Genomic DNA, 10,182 nt, shown 5'->3' with positions numbered 1-10,182 from the left:
ATTTAATTAATAATTATGTTTCATATAGTTTTAAATATAATACGCATTAATATTAATATTAACTAAAGTTATTTTATATAATTAGTGTAAACTTTAGTTAACAAAAAGTGTCGACTAAAAATAAATATTTGATCAATGTCAAATTAAATTATATATTACGTATGGATAACAACCCTATAGTCAAATTAGTCAATTCAGGTATGGAAATATGAGAGTTGTTATAGTACCTACCCGTTAAAAGAAATTTCGTCCCGAAATTTAGTTGTTGCCATTAATCGGTGTTGTTCGTACATAGGCGAGGATATTTACGTTTTATTTGGTTTTCACGTTCCCAGGTATGCTCGGGGCCTTGCGTGAATTCCAACGGATAGAATATTGTTCTGTTTCAAGAATTAAAATCATACAAACCATAATTTCTACAAGTTCTTCTACGAAGTGCATTTTATTATTAATGCGGAGATTATTCAAAATTATGATGTTATACAAGTCATTTCAGTAAATTGGATATATAAAATGTGTTATGAATAATATCGAGCTCATTTAAACCTTGAGCATTTATGCCACCACGCTAGGGTAGACAAAATAGAGAGGAGTTCATGAAAATCACAGTCGTGAAATTTGATAGAGATTGTCATTCTTTACAACAAGAATGATGAATATGAGTTGAAAATATTGTTTTATCAACATTGGGTAATATGGATAAAACGATTCGATTATAGGAAGAGTATAAATGAAGTTATCTTAAAAGTTTGAAATAAGGAAATATCAGTTTGCCTTAACTTTTGACATAATTAAAGGTGATTTCCGAAATTCAAGGGATTTAAAGGAAATCTTTATAATCTGTATAAGATTTGATTCTCCGGTAATTAAGGAAATTAAAATTGCCTTGATTGTTGTGTCTAGAATTTTGCTATAAATTAGCTTCTTCTGTTTCATTATCTTCACCACTTCTATACTTTCTTTCTCGATTCATACTTCCAAAGATTGTGAAAATGCTCCATCCAGTTCTTATCCTGGATATTTTTCTGACTATCGTTTCTGTCATTCTTCTTTTTCATTTACCCCCAGAGGAATCTGTTTACTTCTATAATTACCTTGGGGTTATAGTGTTTTTAATTCTCCCGTGTCTTTATGTTACTATACGCATTGATATACACGGTTTGTAATTTCCGTGTTGTTATCGGGCTTTATATTTTCCCTTATATGTCGGAGCTTTATGCTTTTGTTTCTTCTTCCCGACTTAAAGTCAAGCGAATAATGGTCCAGAACTCGTAGGTATGAAGTTTCGAATGATCATAATTTATAAAGTAGAAAGGAAAGGTAATAGCACGATTTGATTTGTCAAATTACCAGAATATTCGGAAAAGACCGAATCATCAAGAAAAATATTTTCTTGATATGTTTAGAGGTTAAATAGAATGTAAGAGTCGTGTAACATGGCGAATGGTGATTTATACAGTCTATGAATCATCATCTTCCATTAAAAATTTAGCATGACTTACTGTAATATAATCACGTTGGCCTGACGTCATTATATTATACTAACTCATGCTTCAATTCCCAACAATTCTTCAAATCATTCATAATTTAAACTTGAATTTTATAGAATATAGAAACTAATATAGTTTCCTTTATGATGTGATAAAGATATCGCAAAGAGATAATTAATTACGGACAAGAATCATTATGATGATATCATCAGAAATATAGAGATATTTATGATGATATTTTGGAATTTCTAAGTTCGAAAGTTGATGAAGAAAAATTTTCCGCAAGCTTTTAACATGACTTCGAAGCAAGATATTCTCTAAAGAATTCATCGGATCCAGAATTACCTGGATTCTTTGAATATTGGGTTTGGTCCCTGTATTTGTCCTTGGTCTCCTCCATGGTTAGCTCAATCCGTTTTTCAGTTCCAAATTTTCTTTTGAGCTTTTCCAACGTACCATTCTTTATTATAAAACTTTTGGCCATTGAGACCATCTACAATTTTGCTGTTTCCTCTGCATTTAATGCAGCCATATTTGAATTATTGGTTATCAATCCGAGATGGTTTCAAGAAATTTCATTTTTAGATGATTAAACGCTGATTGTAATCGTCAACGGATCTAATGGTTGATGAATAGGCGTTGTTGATTTCAAAAGAAATGAACGATAATTTCGGTGGTTTGATGTGATAATTCATCATAGAATACGAATGAATATAATTCATGAATGTAGTGATTTTTTTAGAAGGATAACACCTGCTAAAGTTTTACTTGGAGTCTGATATGTCAAAATTAGAATAGATAATTGAATTTGCATGAAGATGGTTGTTCTTTTTAGTGAACGGATACATATATCTTGTGGATGTATAGTTACTGATTATTGAATCAGAATTTGTAGAATGTACGGTGTAACATATTAATGTGAAATCTAAATATTTCTCAGGTATTACCTACCCGTTAAAATATTTTCACAATTAACAGTTTGTACAAAAGAATTACAATCTTTATGAAGATATACGTTCATATATGTATTCTTCAGATAGGTTTAATGAGTAATATAATATTAAACTCATTTAATTTGTTGTTGAAACGAGAGTAAATAATCTCCGAAATCTTAGAGATTTCATAATTGTCGCGAAATATTTCGCTAATGAAGTTATGATTCAATAGTTCATCGTTCATTATTATAGATATGCCTTGGTGTATGATGTTGGTGCTCGTGTAATCCTTGTGAAATTCACAAGACACGAATAATGTTTTTCTAAAAAGTTTTGAGTATATCAAAAATGGAAGTATACAATCAATCTTGTATTTGAGTAATACACTTAGTTTATTATGAAACAGAGTTTATTGTGTTGAAGCAGTGATTAACGATTGTTAAGTCGTTAACAAAGGATATACATCATAGCATATTGTGATATGAATTAACCAAGTAGTACATACTAGTTAAGATTCACACGTAATAGCTTAGTATGAAAAGATTTATTATTGCTCCAATCCATATATATAAAGTATACATATATAGTTCTTCAGGAAGAATGAGTCAATACATCTTAACTCATTATTACTAATATTCCTTGGTATCTATGGGGCGTATGATGTTGATGTTCGAGGTACTGAGTGTGATGTTGAGGCGTGGGATGTGGATGTTATTGTTGGTGAAACTGATGCTGTTGGTGGTGATGCTGATGGTATTGGTTATGCTGCTGGTGCTGCTGCTGGTGTTCGTAGATTTCGCACCATATTCTCCAGAGCCACCACTCGAGCGCGAAGCTCGTTGACTTCTTCAATTATTCTGGGATGATTGGCGGTTCGGACAAGTGGATGAATAAGATCTAGAATTTTAGATATTATATATTCGTGACTGGATATCCTGGAAATGAGGGTGAAAATAGTGTTCCGAACGGGTTCGCCGGTAAGTGCTTCAGGTTCTTCACCAAGAGGTGAATTCGGTTGGTAGAAGGGATTACCTTCTTCTTGTCTCCATTGATTAAGTTTACTACGAACCCATCCCCAATTCATCCAAAATAGATGATGGCTGATTGGTTCGTTTGTTCCGGTTACGCTGCCATTGGAGCTCGAGTAATCTGTTGAGAAATCCATATTATGTGATTTGAATTAGGGTTTGATATGAGATTAATGTTGAATACTGGATGATATATTCATCTCCTTGAATATGTATATGTAGCAAAAAGATTTCCATAATTTACGGAGGAAATTTAGGAAAAGTGTTAGACAAAGATTATTGGGATAGATACGATAAGATATAATAAGATATGATGTGTCTATACTCTAATAATGGTAGTATGACGTGTCTAGATGATAAGTATGTAATCTGATAATCTTTTGATTAAAGATTTTCAATTCGTAATGTCCTATTCAGGTCCAGGGGCTTGAGCTATAGGATCCTTTAAATCAGTAATCCAAATGCTTTCTATTCTATAGTTTCGTAGACGTCATCCGTCAGGAAAATTCAATGATCAAAACAACAAGAAAGCAAAGAAAGTAATGAATATGAATAGTGATGACATTATAATGTCTTTGAGATTCTCGATAACTCAATAACATTTTTTGGTTCGTAAACCGATGCATAAAGGCATAAGGCATATAGGTACGTGATATAACAGGGAGTTATATACGTTTGAGTATGAATAGTAACAAATATAGGAGTTTCAAAATTCATGGATAATATTTCATGTAATACATATGTAATACACAAATCATGATAGATGACTTAGGAATGTCAAGAATTTCAGAAATCATAGTGTCGCAATTAAACGCGGTGGCGTAATTGGATAGTACTTAGAAAAGTGAACAGAGTTCTTAGATTGACTTGGCATTCTAAGATAAGTAAAGTTTCTAAAGTATAGCGTAGCATTTAACAATTAAAGGCAACAATTAAAGGTACTATAGTCAAAGAAAGTTGTAGTCCTACATTGCTAAGGTACCTAATTGTATAAGGCACACTTAAAATGCAATCCTGGTTCTCTACAACAGCACTGCTCTGATACCAATCTGTCACACCCCCCAAAATGAACCAGGGGTAATTGTGACCAATCATATCATAACACAGTTGTATAAACGAGAACGACTCTATATGAGACTTTTTAAATAAAACCTTTGTTAATAAAACAGAGGAAGCAGTAATACATGTTTACATTATTATTAAAACGTAAAATAAATGTTTATGAACTAAAATATAATATGCGATGTGGACTCCATGTAAGCATCAAATCTATCATCACAAAGTTGCAAACAGCTAGCTCAATCATCACCTGAGACAAAACATGCTTAAAGTGTCAACCAAAAAGGTTGAGTGAAATTCACAGGTTTATAAATAATATCCAAAGTTTTAGACCACAAGATTTAGTTTAAAGTTGATTGATATAGAAATATCAATCTAAAAGTGTTACTGCATTTTGTAATATCGCTACTAAACAAGTTTACCCTATGACACCTTGTACTGTCAGTGTCGTGGAATCATTATTATGTAACCAAAGACCAACGGTCGAATGGTTAGAGATGTTACTCTCAATAGGCCTATTCACAATAATTAAGTTTGCATTTAAACGTAGCAATTAACGATATTACGGTAGGGATTTAGCATGAATCAAAGCATGACAGCATAGTTAACAATTTAGTATTGGTGTCTAAGCGTAAAATAGTTATGAAGCAAGCATGTATCTCACCCTAAAAGTTATAAAACAGTTATGAAACAGTAAAAAGTGGGGGTATGAAGTTCACCTTAGTAGCACAAAAGAGTATTCCACGAAAGAATTGAACGGAAGGACGTGACCGAGATCTCAACCTAGAGATAGAACGTATGATCAGACATTGTCTAACAGACAATAGTATATAGTACTATATTGATAGTAATGGTTCACTAAAGAATTTCAATTTTCGGAAGGTTACTATTTATGGAAAGTTTCCACTTATAGTAATTTTCCAATTTTAGAAAGTTCGGGTTAATCTTTAACAAGACGTTGTATAACTTTACTCAAACTTCGTTGCTATCAAATAAGTCAGGAATGACCAGATGTAACCGGGGGCCCAGGACTCTTGACCAGAATCTAAGTCTTGGCATTCGCGATCCACAAGCTTACCCATAAATGGCAACCTAGACATCATTCACTTACGACTGTGAGTAGCGATGAAGTTCACATGAATTGTACATTATCTTTGATTAACCTTCACTTTAGGTTTATATGTTATTATATATGTTATATTATATTTATTAATGTATTAACAATTTGATTATCTTATATTATATACTATAAGTTATTATTATTAAATTAGTATAGTTATAAAATAAGTGTTTATTAATAATGTATTGTTATTAACTTACATTATAAGCATTATACTTTATTATATAGTATACTTAGTTATTAACCATAAGTTATAATAATAATATTAATTTAGTATATGTAATATACTTATGTTAATCGAAAATCATACTAATATATGTTAATTCGAATATTAATTCATTAAATATTATATTTATAATTTTTATAAACTTAGTTAATTATACAATTCAGTAGGATATTTTATAAAAATAGTTTTATCAAGTTTTTGTATTTATTTTCCACTTTTCTTTATATATATACTCGGTTTATATTAATTAAATTTAATTAGGTAATAAATATTAAATCGACCTAAATAAATAATTTTATATTTTTACAGGTTCTATATTATGTAAAAATGTAATAAAAATTATTAAATCAAATTTTATTTCAAAATATTATTTATTTAATGTTTTCTAATTATTTAACCATTGTAATCGGCCTATAATTAAATAAATAGGAAAAATAATTTAAAATTAATTTTTATATTTTTTTTAAAGTATCTAGTGATGCTAATAATCATATAAAAATTTTATAAAAATATTTTATACATGTTTGTATTTATTTTGTATTTTCTTTATTATTTCTCTCAGTTTAGAATAATGCAAAAGTAAATTCTTTTTAAATAGTAATCGTCCCATTTATTTAATTTTTATAATTTTCACTTGTTTATAAAAGTATAATAATCTCAAAAAAAATTATAATTATTTTTATTACTGTTTAATATTTTATTACAAATTTTATATTGTTTTTATGTTTAAATACTATATAATTCATATTTAATTATAAATAATATTCCACAAATTATCAAAATTATTTTTATACATCATAATACTTATAATACTAATTAAAACATGTAAAAATAATTTATATATATTAAATTCGAATTTTTAAAGAATATACAAAAAAATAAAAGCAATTAGATAAAAAATATAAAAAATACCTCAAGTACTTTCTCAAGTTTGTGAGAGAGTTTTTCCAAAGATTTGATACAAGTTTTTATAAAATGGAAGTTGGTATTTATAGGAAAAAAATGGTTGGTGAAAAGAAAAAATATAAATAAAATAAAGGTGCCAATTTTGACAAAAAAAATAAAAACATGTTAAAAATGTTTTTAATAAGTTTTTGTTTTTGAAAATATTTAGTCAAAATTCATGGGCTCATTATTTAATTTATAAAAAAAATCTCTTTTTTTATAAGCTAAAAATATATATATAATGATTAAAATAACTTATCATTTAATTAATAATTATGTTTCATATAGTTTTAAATATAATACGCATTAATATTAATATTAACTAAAGTTATTTTATATAATTAGTGTAAACTTTAGTTAACAAAAAGTGCCGGCTAAAAATAAATATTTGATCAATGTCAAATTTAATTATATATTACGTATGGATAACAACCCTATAGTCAAATTAGTCAATTCAGGTATGGAAATATGAGGGTTGTTATAAAGAGGGAAATTTGGTTGATGGAAAGTATCGCCTTCTTCTCGTCTCCATTGATTAAGTCGACTACGAACTCATCAGATAAATTGGGGATGAATGATTGGTTGATTCATTCTAGTGACACATGCTTTCGGAGCTCAGGTGGATATCCATATCGGAATAGCTTGTCGGAATCCGAGGAATTTGAATTGGTTGAGGGATCCATCTCGTACGATCAGATGGAGGATTTTTCAATATGAAATGATTTTCGAATATTGGATGATATTCTAACTACATAGAATATCTATATATATAGTACTAAAGATTTCATAGACTACGGAGGAATCTACGGAAGCTGTCAGGCAAAGGTAACAATAACATATATGCTAAGATATGAATTTATCTATACACTGTCTATGCAATAGAGGCAGTAAGACGTGTCTAGACTTTAAGGATGATAAGCAAATAATTTTTGACACTAAATGATAAGCAAAGCTTTTGACATGCAGACACGGTCGAAGTCCAGACTCACTAATGCATCTTAACAACTATCACTTAGACACACTAATGCAAGACCTGGTTCACTAAGACCACCGCTCTGATACCAACTGAAATCTTCAGTTGGGGACACCACACGTCCCACCCAGTGCCTTCCCAGCTAACCGCCTGGTGACCACTGAGTGTACCTCAGATACTGATTTTAGGGCATGCCTCTCGGCAATTGCCAACCCTCGTAAGGGATCGCAATGAGTAAGAGCCAATGCTTCATCACAGGTAACACTGTGAGAACCTCCTTTACGACTAACCCGCACCAACGGCGTTAAACCAGCTCTGATGCAAACTTTCATGACCCGTCCTAATCCATCTGGAAGAATACATTACATTTGGTTACATCGCGAGGTACTTGACCTCTATATGATACATTTTACAAACATTGCATTCATTTTTAAAAGACAAACTTTCATTTCATCGAAAGTTGACAGCATGCATACCATTTCATAATATATTCAACTATAAATGACTTAATAATATTCTTGATGAACTCAACGACTCAAATGCAACGTCTTTTGAAATATGCCATGAATGACTCCAAGTAATATCTCTAATATGAGCAAATGCACAGTGGAAGATTTCTTTCATACTTGAGAATAAACATGCTTTCAAGTGTCAACCAAAAGGTTAGTGAGTTCATTAGTTTATCGTAATCAATCATTTCCATAATTTTAATAGACCACAAGATTTCCTTTATTCAATAATCATACACTCGCAAGTGTTTAAAAATAATCATTTATATGGATTGAACACCTGGTAACCGACATTAACATAATGCATATAGAATATCCCCAAAACAGAAATCCATCTGTATAATATAAACTCAAAGTACTAAAGCATACCATTTTTCAGTATGGGGGATGTTAGTTCCCGTAGATCTACCTTTAGGATTCGCGTCAATTAGGATGTATGTTCCCTAATTCTTAGGTTACCAAGCTAAAAGGGTGATATTCGGTATAATAATCCAACCATAGAATGTAGTTTCAATTACTTGTGTCTATTTCGTAAAACAATTATAAAAGCAGCGCATGTATTCTCAGTCCCAAAAATATATATTGCAAAAGCATTTAAAAAGGGAGCAAATGAAACTCACGATACTGTATTTTGTAGTAGAAATACATATGACGGAACTGAACAATGCAGGGTTGGCCTCGGATTCACGAACCTATATCATTTGTATATATTAATACACATATTTGCAATCGAACCATTGTATATATATATGAATTTATTAGTTATGTCATATTTATATTAATAATATGTATATGTCTTCATATTTTCATTTTGTATATAAAAATATAAATTTTATTATGTTATATATATATATATATATATATATATATTTATATACATCATTTTTTTGAAAAAATAGTAATTATAATAATACTAAAATAATATTAAATATGGTAAAATTATAATACTTTTAATACTTATGTTTTCTAATAGAGGTAATAATGTTAATATTTCTATTAGTGATAATACTAATAACGATATTAATGATAATAACTATAAAAGTTATAGTTTTACCGTTAATGATAGTTATGATAATGATTTTAGTAGTTACATAATAGTAATATTAATGATAATACTTATAATCATGTTAGTGGTAATAATAATAATAATTGTAATATTAATATTAATGATGATAATACTAATAATGATAATCATATTTATAATATTAATGATAATATTAGTAATCATACTTATGTTCATTAAAATTGATAATAACACCAATAATAACTTGTTTTATTTTCATAATATCACTAATTATAATAATCATAATCATAATAGTAATAATACTTATATCAATATTAATAATAATAGTAATAATTAATATTAATAACACTAATGTTACTCAATGATATTATTTAGTAATATATCTAAAAAAAATGATAATAACATTAATCATATTATTTATTTTAACATAACTACAACAAATATTAATAATAATAACAATAACAATAACAACAATAATAATAATACTAATAGTAATAATAATAATAATAATAATAATAATAATAATAATAATAATAATAATAATAATAATAATAATAATAATAATAATAATAATAATAATAATGGAAATGGAAATAAAAATATATATACACTTTTAAAACTTTCACCAAAAAGAAAAGCCCAAGACGTGACTCGAACCCGCGACCTCCCGCTCATCCGTCAAACCCCTTTACCACTCTTCTGTTTCATTTACTTCTGATTATATGTTACGAATATTTTTATTTAAACCGTGAAATCGCCAGTTCTTCTTCTTTTTCCTATAAAGCTCAAACAGACAAACCATTTCAATACTGAATCATTTACATGATTTATCATTTGGAAACAGAACCGATAACAACTTGATGGATGATTGAG

The sequence above is a fragment of the Rutidosis leptorrhynchoides genome, chromosome 1, assembly GCF_046630445.1.
Source record: "Rutidosis leptorrhynchoides isolate AG116_Rl617_1_P2 chromosome 1, CSIRO_AGI_Rlap_v1, whole genome shotgun sequence".
Lineage (NCBI taxonomy): Eukaryota > Viridiplantae > Streptophyta > Magnoliopsida > Asterales > Asteraceae > Rutidosis > Rutidosis leptorrhynchoides.
This window is presented reverse-complemented; position numbering follows the sequence as displayed.